This window comes from Ahaetulla prasina, chromosome 2 (genome assembly GCF_028640845.1).
Source record: "Ahaetulla prasina isolate Xishuangbanna chromosome 2, ASM2864084v1, whole genome shotgun sequence".
Lineage (NCBI taxonomy): Eukaryota > Metazoa > Chordata > Lepidosauria > Squamata > Colubridae > Ahaetulla > Ahaetulla prasina.
This window is the reverse complement of record NC_080540.1, coordinates 60,150,635-60,163,360: the sequence shown is the minus strand read 5'-3', so window position 1 is coordinate 60,163,360 and position 12,726 is coordinate 60,150,635. Positions and strand designations below refer to the sequence as shown.

Sequence of the window (12,726 nt, the reverse complement as noted above, 5' to 3'; positions counted from 1 at the left end):
TATTGACTGCCATCTGACCTGAAGAGTCCATCGTCTGGCACTACATTATCAAAAATTTTATATTTTATATCTATATGATTTTCTTGATAAAAATATAGGAGTAGTTTACCATATCCTAAATTACAGAATTTATGCCTTTGCCATTGTTACTAAAGTAATCTGCTGCCTCCAGCATCGTCCCCTATTCCTACTGACCATTATAGATGCCCGTTTGCCTTACCTGGGCAGCTAGGATAATCTTAACTCTGGGAATATATACTCTTGGCTTATACTCCTGATCTCTTCACTCATATCTCACAGAAATACATACATACACAGTCTCTCTCTCTCTCTCTCTCTCTCTCTCACACACACACACTCTGACAATGGGGCCATATGGGAGGACTTAAAGGCCTTAGTTATGAGTCTGGCTTTTATGTTAAATTCAGTTCTTGAAGTTCGGTGCAAGTCCTGGAAAGATTACACTTCTTTCCTTTTTCCTAAATTGCTTTCAATATTCTTTTGTCTCCCTTCATTGAGTTACTCCATCCGTCAATTTGGATTTTGTTTATTTTTAAAATAAACAAGTCTTTTATTTTAGAAGAATGTTACTTTGTTTTCTCTTTACTACAACTTCCTCCAGCTATATCACATTCCCTAGGAATCTTTGCCATTGTCATAGCAGGTAAAGAATTAGCACAGAAAGCACCTATGATAGATTGAACTCAGTTTGTAATCCAACTAATTATGCTACCTTAGAGAAGTCCCTCATTGTCAATAGTTTTATATACCCATAATTGTGATTCTGCCATACAAATCAAATAAATAAATATATCCAAAAATCCTTTCTGGGCAGATCATTTTAGGTGTTTCTCTCATTTTGGCAGGATAAAGAGAAATAATTTTTAAAATATTTCATTATGATTACTGTTCTTTAGATTGAAATACATAAAATATATATTGAAAAACTTTTTCCTCTTTCTATTGCTGGCAACAGAAATATGTCACCCACACAGTCTTCAGGATTATAACCTTCTACATTTCTCCCCCACACCATCAAAACCTCTGGTAGCCTGTAACCATCATTTCATTTTAATGGCGTTTGTGTAGGAGTTCTTCACAACCAATGAAGTACTGGAATAAGTGCTAAGGGTTACATGGTTTCAAAACAAGACTTGACAATTTTCTGAGAATTAAATCTATCAATGCGTATTGATCCTGAGAGCTAAATGTAATCCCCATGGCTAAACCGTTATATAATCTGATTATTAGATACTTAGGAACAACCAGGAGTGGCCTTTTACTTGTGAGCACCTGGAGACACCTGTATAGTTGCTGAAAATTAAATACTGAACTTGATTACTATGAAGACAGTGAGGCCATTTTGAGGAGCAGTCAGAGTATAATAGCAGGATTTATGTAAACATTTTCACCATTATTTTGGTATATTCTTCATGTAATTTATTCATTGTTTATATAAATGAATTTATCCTTACTGTGGTTGGGAGAATTAATTGGAAATAAAATGAAAACATGATAAATGGGGATATTTAGCTGTCTTTTTATCTGAGGAGGAGATAATATATTTGGCTTCTTGATCAAAATATTAGCTACAGCATTGTAATAAAGCTCCTGTTGGGCTATCTCTGCTTCCCTATTCTTGACATTTTTTGCAGATTACTGTTTCTTTTTCCTGTTTGCCTGATTTCTATTTCTTGATTTTGTTCATAATACTGTGCTTCCTTGACCTTGTTCAGTTTAGTCTGTAATAACTGCTACTGCTTTTGTATTGTACAGTCTCTGACTGAAGTACGTTCTATTGAATCTGTTAAGAAAAGTCAGCCTTTTGTACTTTGGATTACACTTTGCAAGCATTTTTAAAGGAAGATGATGCCTAATTCAGATTAGCAGGTCATAACTTTTTCTCTATATATTTCAAATTGACCTTTAGTTATTGCAGCAGCATTTGGGCCTTTCTTCATGCTGTGCATCACAGCAAGATGGATGAATGAAATAATAATGTTATCCTTACTTTCTACATTGCTATTAGGGATTCACAACAGGGAGCTTCTAAACCAAGCAGTGGTAATTAGAATATTTTATCAGCAAAGGAAGCTTCTCAGGCAATTCACAAGCAGTAGTTTTATGAAAACTGTGGAAGGTATTCTAAGCTTTTGGGAATTCTCGCCAGTACCTTATGTTTATAAAAAAGAGCGGAGAAAGCAACTACAAGCATTTACTTTCTTTTGATACAAATGAAAGATCAAAGAATACAAGATAATGTCAACTACCACCTTCTTTAGATTGCCATGGGGAAATGTTTTTCATTTGTTAGTTTTTCTTAAATTGCCCTTCCTTCCTTCCATCCATCCATCCATCCATCCTGTACTTCCTCTTCTAACAAAAGGATTCCAAAGCATACATCTTTATGTTGCATTGCCCTGCCAAGAAAAGTTAGAGACAAACAGAAGGTCCCTTCAACAATTAGCTAGGAACAAATTCCCATGAAAGGCTACCAGATGACTATACAGATTGTGCAAAACTGGTTCTCACCTTCCAAATAGTTTCGCAAGTGCATGCACTCAAATACTGTACTGATTGCTTAATAAAGCACTGATATATATAACAGTCTGGATGTAAATTACAATTGTATCTCTTTTAAGATTTCAAAGCGCAGACAGATATATATCATTTTCCTACAGATATATTGTAAAATCAGGAATAGAAATTTCACTCTTCTATTTTGTACCGATTCCAATTTTGTCTTGTGGATGAGTTCCTGGTGTGGCTCTATAGGACAAATAAGTTAAGCTCTTTCTCATTGTGGAGATTCACATCCCGTTTTCAGTTGTTTGACATTCCCATAAAATAATTAGAAGAGGTTGTCCAGTGATTTGAAATACAGTGCCAATACTTAATCTGTCCAGTTCCATTTGTCTGAATATAGGATGACAATGAAGGTTCTGGACTGGGTAGGTAGTGTTGGACTAGATGTCAGAAACAAGCTGAAACGTAATTCAGGCAAAACAGAATTAAAATCTAAATGCAAGGATAACTCTTAAGTAGAAAGCAGTATTCACGTTGGACTAAACGTTCTTCCCTAAACTTCCTTATGGAAGAAAAATCAAACTTCCCACATCAGAACCAAAAAGGCAGCAGAAGCCAAAATGACCACAGAGAACAGTGATTGGATAGGGAAGACTTAAAAGGCCTGTACTGTATGACCCAGACAGATCCCGCCCTTGACTGTATTATTACCAAGGTTGTTTAAATGGTGACAGAAAATACATTTTAATGACAGATCAATTAAAAATGACTTCAGGGTGTTTCCATAACAGTGTGGGAATAAAACCGAGATATGTCCCTTAAAAATGATAGGGAGATGTATTCATGCTATGGTTAGAGAAATGTAAAGATAAGCTTTGAGTAACTCTGTTAATAGGTTCCATCAATAAGTATGAGGTTCTTCCTCACCGTATAGCAATAACACTTAGACTTATTATATATATGGCTTCAAAGTGCTTTATAGCCCGCTGTAAGCAGTTTACAGAGACAGCATATTGCCCACAACAATCTGATTCCTCATTTTACTGATCTCAGAAGGATGAAGGGCTGAGTCAACCTTGAGCTGGTCAGGATCAAACTGCTGGCAGTCAGCAGAATTAGCCTGCAATACTGCATTCTAACCACTCCGCCACCATGGCTCTAATATCAGAATTTTTCTCCCACTTTTTACTGTGTTAACTGTATTAAGGAAAAAGTAACTGAATTATGTTAGGTTTGTTAAGTTCAATAAGCAACTGTCACACTAAAATTGCTACCTATTAATAAAGGTTTTACATTTTGTTAGAAAGTATGAGCTATTGCAAGTTCTCTGTTCTTTGTTTTAAAACAGGAAATACATTCATTTTCAAACACAGCCAATCTATGTAGATTTCTAATACTGTATGCCCTCCAACATTTTCTAGATGTAAATTTAGGACAGTGGATATCAGGGTGTCTGAAGACATTGGGATAATATCCATCCTTCACTGCCTATTTTTGAAGTGTCTTAAACGCTTAAAAAATGGTAGTATCTGTGGTAATTACTTGTGAAATATGGATATTAGTTGTGAAATATTGATGAGAAATAGAGAAGCACAGTTCAGGCTTCCCTTTTAACAAGTTAATTTTAAACAAACCTTGATTTTAAATTCAGTAACACTCTCGAAAGACATTCAATAGGAAATGGTAGGATGAAAATCAGGTGGCAGAATTTACTACAGTAGCTGAATGAAGAAGATAACTCAGTATTGGAAAGCAACTGGAATTATTTCTGGGTAAATATGCATAGATCTAATCCAAAAACATGCGGTTTGTGAAGAGCCAGAAGCAAGCATATTTACATGAGAAGGTAGTGGTGGTGGTGGTGTTTTGGCAGATTGTCAAATACCCCAGGCTGGCTCTTGTGAACTTCAAAAAGAGCCACTTTGGGGTTTTCCTCTGAATAATGTTAAACAGATGTTACCCACTATAGCCCTACCCTGAGATGCAAGGCCTGGCATGCACCATCTTGACATCTGAAAATATTAGATTACCTTTTTCTCTGTAAGGAAATTTATCATGGGGAGAGGGGGGGTTAGAGTTCTCTTTTCCTGTTGAAAAAGACTGGTATCAGGAAAACACTGAAGTTAGACTTTAAGACAGAATTGCTGACTTTCTCTCACTCTGAAAAATGCTTCCCAACTATGCCTTTTTGTCACCATATAGTAATGTTCCCACGAGGTTTGATGTATCGGCACTATCAAATTAGGAAGCAGCTGGACCACACAGAACTAAAAAACAAAAAACAATGAAGTGTCACATAGAGCCTGTGCAGTTAAAATCATGATGAATTATCCAAAAACATTCAGGCTTGAATTACTGAATTACTTAGAGGTATTAGTTCACTATTCTAATGAAGAGAATTCAGTTATAAATTCCATATTGAAATTACAATATCAGGAGAACCACTATTGCAAAGGTAGAAGGAAGAGGAAGAAGAAATTTGAACTCTTGAGAAGTTTGTAAAGAAAATACACAAACCCTTTCTCCCCCCCTCCCCCCGCACGCCTTGGCAATCCCTGTATGCAGAGATGCAGAATTTGATGGCGACAGTCTGTTTTGCTTATTTCTCTCACTGTGCTGAAAAGGTGTAGTGCCATCCCTTTTTTCTTGCTTGTTGGAATATATAAATAGAAATGTTTCTAAGGTAGATTATACAGGCTATTTTAGACTTATCTTTCAATCTCAAATCATAAATCGCTAAAATGCAAAAATACTCCATCATATTTTACGGGCTCATTTCATTGGCTAAACCAGTAGTTTATTTTAGAATATCATGCTTTGTCTTCTTTGGCTGATACCATGAAATTAGGATCTGAACTCTTTTCTAGCATTTATGATGATCAAGTTAAAGTAATCATACTCTGTAGGACATAAGCAAATACTGACAACTAGTTAAGGAAATAAGCATTTCTCTGCAGATTATTTTTTCTTAAACTAAACATTAAAGACATAGGCTTGGGGATATTAAACAGTGATTCATAATAAATTAAAACTTTGTGTTCTGCAGAAGCTTGCTAAACTCTTTGTTCCAAGGAACTCCATAAAAATATCCTGATTTGAGTTTCTCATACAATCACACTGCTCTGCTCCCAAAAAATTTGAAAGGTATAAAGAGTGGAATAGTTAGGCAAGCAATGCCTTCTGTTGCATTGGGAGTTTTCTGTTTGGTGGCACCCTATATCTCTATTCAAGGCCTAGGCAAAACAAACAAACAAATAAACCAGAAAGACAGTCTATTTGTTCTCAGGTGGGTAGCATTTTCTTTTGTTAACTGTCATTTAGTCCTGAGAGAATAGTACTGTAATTTGGCCATGGCAGTAATGGGAGAGTTATGATGATAATTGCACAACATATCAAGGAGAAATAAGATTTACTTGGCTCATTCACTCTTCTTCTTGCCTTCTTCTCATCCTTTTGCAAGGAAATGTCAGGATTGAAAGCTGATCCCTTAGTGAAAGTATTAAAAGAAAGAAAGGGGGGGGAGGGCTTGTTCCTTTTTTGAAGCCCAGTCCTGTCAAAACTAATTCTTAGCCCAGTGTTGGCATATTCTGAAAGAAAGTGTCACCTGAAGGAAGTTCACCTCTATTAAGAGCTGTTGTTTGAAGAGGAGAAACAGCAGTACACCAGGTTCTCTTGGGACAATCCTTGTTGTTCATTTAATTCATCTTTCCAGTAGCTTCTGTTTCAAAGCTGGCCTGTTTTAACAGCAACAGTGGGAGAAAGAAATGACAGACTGTTAGGTCTGGCTGGTCTCCTAGTGTTTTTTATAATTATTCTGCTCTCATGCATGCATCTAGAGGCAAGAGTCCAAGGATTGTTTTATGAGGTAAACTATCCTACCGCCAGCTGTTAGTTGGCCAGTTTTCCTCTTGTTTCACTGGCTTTTTCAGAGGAGTACCTTGACAATATAGTACCAGAAATCAACAAATGAGAAAGGCAACCATGCAGCTTTTTGATTTTTTTCACATTGCTCTGTGAGCACAGTTCCTAGGTTGCCAGAGCCAACAGTCAGTTGAAACGCTCCCTTTTAATAGAGCAAGGGAAGAACCTACGTTCCACGGTGTATCTGGGGGGAAAAAAATGTCTCATATGTTTCAGAGAAATTCTGACTGGCCCTGCCCCCATTTATTCTCTGCCTACCAAATCCCAGCTGATCAGGATGAAATGGGGATTTTGCAGTAACTTTCCCCTGGATTGGGGAGGGAAATGGAGATTTTACAGTATCCTTCCCCTGCCATGCCCACCAATCCATGCCACGCCCACCAAGCCACACCCACAGAACCAGTAGTAAAAAAAATTGAAACCCACCACTGGTTAGTGATCCAAAGATTGCTACTTCAGACTGAAGCTGTGACCTGCAGAAGGCAGTAAGGAGAAATAGAAAGAAGGCCATTAGTTGGCAGAGATGCTTTTTTTTAAAAAAACAGAAGATTAATAGAAGAAATGCTGTTGACAATCCGATTTTGGAAATGCCACCTCCGTGTTTTCTTAAACTGTTTAGAAAAATGATCTTGTACCAACCTATTTCCTGAGAGTGTGTCTCCTCCAATGCAAACTGCCCATTCACCTGCTTTCATTTTGTAGGTGCCATTTCATCATTGCCTGGAAAAGGACAAAGTTAGTAGAAACTATTGCTTTCTTTTCCTACACTCGAAACTTGGCTGTCTATTCTGAGGTTAATATTATTCCTGCCTAATTGATAATTACACTAGTGGCTTTGTTTTTTTAAAAAAAACAAATAGCTAATAGGGACAAAAGTATACTATGCAGTGGTGCAGCATAGGGTTCTGAGCTGAATGGGCCTCAAGAATCAAAATGACTCTTCCAAATTGAAAGGTTCATGTAGATAGGAGAGGACTGTTGATAATTGAAAGATTTGCATCCCTTTGGCAGCTGAAAATGTAATAGGCCATAATGCTGTAATATGCAATTAAGCATCATTGCCTTTGCATCATTTGCAGTGGTAATGTAAGGCAGATGTTTTTATAGTATGGAGATAAATTAGTAAATTAGATAAGTCAGTGTTCCTAAAAAAATAAATTATGATCACAGTAGAGACTCGGTATAGCATAATGGTTGCATCAGTGTTGCATTATGACGGGAGGGCCAGATAAAAATCCATCTTTGCTTTTGAAGATCAGCGTATAACTGAGTTAGTCACTCTCAGTCAGCCCAATCTATCCCTTTGGGTTCTTGTGGAAAAAGTAGGGAGGAATATGCTACCTTGAGTTCTGGAGTGAAGTTAAAATATCAATAACTGAATATGCAAATTAAGCTATACAGTACTTCACCTTCAGTTACAGACCTGGAAAAATTGTAAATGCAAGGATTGGTCACAAAGTTTTAATTCTTCATCACCATTGTAAACAAAATGATCTCACCAAATGAGGTAGTTGCTAAATAAGGGATATCACCTTCATATGGTTGATGTGCCCCTATTCTGAAAATGTGGGAAAAATAAAACAGAATGTGAAAGTGCCCACATGCTTTCTTCAATAGAGATTTGTCAGTCAAATTCCTTTAAACAAATTTTGGTTTCCTGATTTTGCCTTCATTTCAGTCTGTTACAACTCAATGAAGTTGAAACAAATAAACTTATACAACTAAAGTTATTAGGAAGGCTACCTCAAAATTACACTCGAGGCAGATAATTTTGAACCAAATAGAGACTTTTTGTCAGATAATTTATCTCCATCGAAGGATAGAATATAAGTAAGCAAATAAATATATATTGTCATTCTTACATGTAGACACATTGCATTCATTCTTTTCAAAGTAGTCCACAAAATAGAAAGAAATATTAATGATTTGACAGCTCTGTTGAGATCTCTTAAACCAGAATAAAAGCTTTGCAGAAGAAGACTGTCTACAATGAAGATTCTGATTTATACTTTTTCTTTAGTCTCAGGCTGTTGTAAGATAAATATCAGTGCAATCAAGCAGAGAAAGAGAAAGAAACAACCACTAAAATTGTGTAAAATGGTAGATGGTAAATTCACAAATATTTAAAACATAATAGAGCAGGTGACAAGCAAGGTTGTCTGAGGAATGGGTGTCATCACCATATTAGTCACCATATCAGCAACCATATCAGTCCCTGTCTTTGATCCTCACCATAAGTGGGAAGGTATGCAAGTAAGATATTGATTGCTAGGAGGATAGAAGTCATAGCTCCGTTCCTTATTTTTCAGTTGCAGTAGGAGGGATAATGATCCCAATGAGGGTATCTCAGACTTCTGCTTTTTAAGTCAGAAATTACGGTTACATCCATGGTCTGTTGCCTTACCTGTTTGCATATGGTAAACATACATTGATATCAGTGGTGGGTTGCCCCCAGTTCGGATCGGTTCTTGCGAACCAGTAGTAAAACCAGGACATGGCTCCGACCGCGACGTCATCAGGAAGCTTCTGCGCAGAAGCAAGCACTCAGAAGCAAGCATGCACAAGCGAAGCAAGTGCACACACATGATCCCGCTGCAAACCAGTATTAAAGATAAGTAGAACCCACCCCTGGTTGATATCATACGGAAGTAGGTCAAGGAGTACCATAAGTATCACTGAACCAACAATACTTTCTGCAAATTGTATAACACGGGAATACTTTATTATATTCTAAAACTTTTAGTTTAAAACGTACACTTTTGCTAGAAAGATGTCAAATATTGCTGACATAAATCACACTGGGAGTTTAAATGAGGCAGTCTTCCTTTAGGTATGTGTAGAAAACTCCCTTCTTATTCCATTTAGTGTTGTGACTCAAACCTTTCTCTATTGAATAATGGAAAAATTATTAATATAATACTAATTATATTGACTTAATATTGAAGTAAATATGGTGAACAAACTAGCAAATAGTTGCTAGTTTTAATAGTTGCTGGATTAGTGAATTTTACCATTCTTTCTCCTTACATTTAATCCTGCCTGACTTGAATGCTAATTCATTCTAGCAAGAAGCATATCTTTACCTTATATACCATATTGTTTGGTCTGGGTTATTTCATTTGTAATGTGGTGGTGTGATGCTTAAAATAATAGCATTCATAGAATAAAGCAATTTCTAAAGCAAAATAAAATACTGTCAACTTGTGTGCACATGGTGGTCAATTTATTTTATTTTTCTCTTACCATGTTTATAAAATTAAGGTTTTTAATTTTGCTCCTTGCTTTCTAACAAAAGTAGTCTTGTTTGTTTCAGGAATTACATTGCCTGCTTCTTTACAAGAAGTCCTCGACTTATGACCACAATTGAGCCCCAAATTTATGTTGCTAAGCGAAACATTTGTTAAGTCAGTTTTGCCCCATTTTACAACCTTTCTTGCCACAATTGTTAAGTGAATCATTGCAGTTGTTTAGTAAGTAACATGGTTATTATGTGAATCTGGCTTCCCCATTGACTGCTTGTCAGAAGGGATCACATGACTGCAGGACACTGCAATCATCATAAATGCATGCCAGGTTCCAAATTTTAATCACATGACTATGGGGATCCTGCAGTGGTCATAAGTGTGAAAAACGGTTATAAGTCACTTGTTTCGGTACCATTGTAATTTTGAATGGTCGCTATTCAAGATTGTTGTAAACTGTTGCAAATCGAGGATTACCTGTACTGCACATCATCAGAGGAGAACTATTGGGCACCATTCTGATTATTACTTTCATAGGAGCCATACTATCAGGGCTGGGTTCTACTTATCTTTACTACCGGTTCGCAGTGGAGCCGTGCACGCTTCTGCACATGTACAGAATCTTCCTGATGATGTCCGGGTCAGTAGGCGGAGCCTCCTGCCGGTTTTACTACCGGTTCTTACGAACCAGTCTGAACCGGGGGCAACCCACCACTGCATACTATGTTAGCCACGAGGAAGTATTGTTTCTCTTTCACACTGAGAGCATATGCACCAAGACAAATTCCTTGTGCATCCAGCCACACTTGGCCAATAAATTCTATTCTATTCTATTCTATTCTATTCTATTCTATTCTATTCTATTCTATTCTATTCTATTCTATTCATCTAATTTACATCAGCCAGATCACACTGAAATAATATGATTTATTAAAGTTATTTTATTCATCAATGTCAGTAACGAAAGAAATCTGTTATTACTCATCATTTTCAGATCGAAAGTTCCATGAAAAATAATGCACGTGTGGAGAAATTGCACAAAAATTAGTATGTATTTTGGTTACATTAAAAAACATCCTAAACGTTAGTGTCACCTACAGTGCATTACAGTCTAGTAAGCATAATGAGATAGTGTTCCATAGGGGGTAAAGGTCTTGTTACCATTCATGAAAAAACAATACAGGTAAACCTCAATTTATGACCACAATTAGGCACAGAATCTTGGTCATAAGTCATTGTGGTCATAAGTCAAGTCACCACATGACTGGATTCAATTTAATGACTATTTTTACGATGGTTATTATGTAAGTCACCTTGGTCATTAATTAAATTATCATAAGTCTAAAATCCAGCTTATCCAAATTGTGGTCTTTGCAGTTGCCAAGTGCCCAAAATGCAATCATGACAATGGAGCTGGTTCAGTTGTAACTTTGAGGACAGGTCGTAAGTAACTTTTTTGGAGTCCATCATAATTTTGAACAGTTGTTAAGCAAGTGGAAGATTACGTGTACAGTATATAACCCTGGTGGCTCAGACTGCTAAGACAGTCTGTTATTAACAGCAGCTGCTTGCAATTACTGCAGGTTCAAGTCCCACCAGGCCCAAGGTTGACTCAGCCTTCCATCCTTTATAAGGTAGGTAAAATGAGGACCCAGATTGTTGGGGGCAATAAAAGTTGACTTTGTATATAATATACAAATGGATGAAGGCTATTGCTTGACATAGTGTAAGCCGCCCTGAATCTTCGGAGAAGGGCGGGATATAAATTCAAAAAACAAACAAAAAAAACACCCCTAAATGTTTGTTGGCATTACCTGTTCTCATAAGGTATGAATCTTAAATGTCACTAAACAAAGAACATTAAAGTTTTGTTTTCAAATAGTTCAAATAAGCTTCTTGTTTTATAGCAAAGATAAGATAGCATGCAGCTGAAATGCAAAGAAAATTCCTTTAACTTTAAAGTAGAAGGTGGTTGCAGAGAAATGGTGAGATTGTGAAATGGTAATAGATTGTAAGGCAAGATAAACTGAAAAGAAGTTATGGCTTAGCTTTGTGGTTGCTACGCTTAACTCTGTAATTTGGAAATGCCGGTATCAGGTTATTATATTTTAATAATGGATGATCTGGCAGCTGGTATAAACAGAGCAATCTGGGGTCCATTTATTCCAAGTCCTGACTATTTGACAAAAGACTTCTGTATTAAGTCACTGAAATGATTGTTTACAACTATTAGCATGAAGAAGGTAATCTGTACTAGGAAAAATAGACATTGTGTGTTTTGTTTCTTACAAGGAACATAATAAATCAGACTACCTGCTTCCTGCATAACACCTAACATAAAACAGAGATATCCAGGTTTGTTCAACCATGCGCACTGGTGGAAGCAGCCAAGCACAGAGCAGCACGCTGTTTATTCATGATGATAATACTTTCCTGTAATTTTATATTTTCAGGAAAAGGAAATCTGGAAGCTAAGGATTATAGCATGTATCTGTGCTTAGACATTAGCTCCAACTTTAAAATAATGGAAACTAAATGAAAAACATATTGTATCAAGACTATGATGTATCTTTTTTTGAAAAACATAATGCTGTAGTTTCAGGAAAGTTGGGTTTTCGTCTTTACAGTCATGATATTCTTTTCCATAGGAACATAGCAGCTCTTTTATTTACATATCAAGAATTCCTGATTTGAAAAGTTTCTTGTTGATGGCTGCATGATGTGTATTGGAATGCATCCTTTTAGCATAGGAAAAACTCTTGACTTTGTTGAAAGAAAAAAAAGGAAATTAAGACTGCTACCTGCATTCCCCAAACGTGAGCCCATTTTCCTCAGTGAGGAAATTACTGCTGAATAGGTATCTTTGCTGAAAGAGTACAAGAATCAGTTTATTTACAAAAGCACAAGCACAATTACACTGTATGTTTAATAGGCGATGGGTGTTTCAGATTTAGTTCCAAAGAGATACTTCAGAGCAGCAGGTGCAGAGCACCTGGCTACAGCTCCTTAAAGCAGCAGTGCCACGCAACTTTGTGAT

General features: G+C 36.6%; 1 protein-coding gene and 1 long non-coding RNA gene across 12 annotated transcripts in view; one reads left to right on the top strand and one right to left on the bottom strand.

Annotated features, from left to right (window-relative positions):
- Positions 1–12,726, top strand: part of MGLL (monoglyceride lipase) — a 183,543-nt gene that overhangs the window by 126,691 nt on the left and 44,126 nt on the right. The gene's annotated exons all lie outside the window — the stretch shown is intronic.
- Positions 1–12,726, bottom strand: part of LOC131190250 (uncharacterized) — a 30,766-nt gene that overhangs the window by 7,534 nt on the left and 10,506 nt on the right. For 2 of the 4 annotated variants that reach the window (XR_009153270.1, XR_009153268.1), the window contains exons 2-5: positions 7,087–7,167; positions 6,874–6,920; positions 6,146–6,260; positions 398–4,793 (exon numbers count right to left, since the gene is read on the bottom strand). This is a non-coding gene — a long non-coding RNA (uncharacterized LOC131190250). Of the gene's footprint in view, positions 1–397; positions 4,794–6,130; positions 6,261–6,873; positions 6,921–7,086; positions 7,168–12,726 lie in introns of those variants that run through there. The other 2 variants (XR_009153271.1, XR_009153269.1) reach the window with 2 other exon arrangements.